Source organism: Engraulis encrasicolus, chromosome 18, assembly GCF_034702125.1.
Source record: "Engraulis encrasicolus isolate BLACKSEA-1 chromosome 18, IST_EnEncr_1.0, whole genome shotgun sequence".
Classification (NCBI taxonomy): domain Eukaryota; kingdom Metazoa; phylum Chordata; class Actinopteri; order Clupeiformes; family Engraulidae; genus Engraulis; species Engraulis encrasicolus.
In genome coordinates, this window is record NC_085874.1 from 26,631,451 (window position 1) to 26,632,587 (window position 1,137).

Consider the following 1,137-nt stretch of genomic DNA (forward strand, 5'->3'; position numbering starts at 1 on the left):
CATGCATTTTGATAGTGATGAAAGTGTGAATGGCTGAAACATTTTAAGAACTTGTAACACTCTTGCAACAAGCAGCCCCATCTAAACCAATCTGCTAATCAGTGCCTGGCCTCACCTGAGTAGGTCTGATGACTCTGGTCACATGGTACTCTTGCACCTGTATATAAATCTGGACTATCAACACTTCAGTTGCTTGCCTGCCTGCTGGCTGGCCTGCATGGCACAGCATAGCACTTGTTTGCCTACAAGCTTGCCTACAAGCTTGCTTACATGCTTGCACACTTTCCTCTTTGTGAAAGCTTGCTGTATGTGGCATCATTTGTGGCATTGTTGCATATAATGTGCCTGCTGCAAATTAGGCATTGCTTTGAGAGCTAGCTTGTAGTGCTGCTTGTTTGCTGTGCTACTTGGTGCAAAATATTTTTTTAAAGACTGACCAATGCTATATTTATCATTGGCTCATCAAGAGATGCAGTAAAAAGCCCACCTTGCACACTATCATTGTAACATAGCACTGCGTACGCTGAAATTTTATTCATGCCCACACTTTCAAAGGACCACCGCAAACCATTTTCTCAATACAGCATTGCGCCATAGTATCATGCTCAAGGCACTCCAGTCATGGTGAACGATGGGAAGGGTGGGGTGGTAACATCAAGTTCAAGTTCAAGTTCAAGTCAAGTTTATTGTCAATTTCTTTACATGCACTGGTCATACAAAGAATTTGAAATTGCGTTTCTTGCTCTCCCATGCAGACATAGACTAATCTAGGTAAGGACATAGACAGTATAGACATAGACAGTACTCATACATGGACATAGACAGTATGGACGTAGACATTGCTCATACAGACATTTAAAGTGCAAGACTGGACAACAGAAGACTTGTAGAGAACATACATTAAGAGGAGGTATTTTGTTGTGCTTTTTCTAAAAGTCCTTTATAGCGTTCTGACATAGTAATAGTAGCATTTGAAGAAATAAATAATTAAAAAAGGTTTTTATTAAATACACCAGCAGCAGTATGTGTGTGTGTGTGTGTGTTTGTATGTGTTTTGTGTGTGTGTGTGTGTGTTTTGTGTGTGTGTGTGTGTGTGTGTGTGTGTGTGTGTGTGTGTGTGTGTGTGTGTGTTTAGTG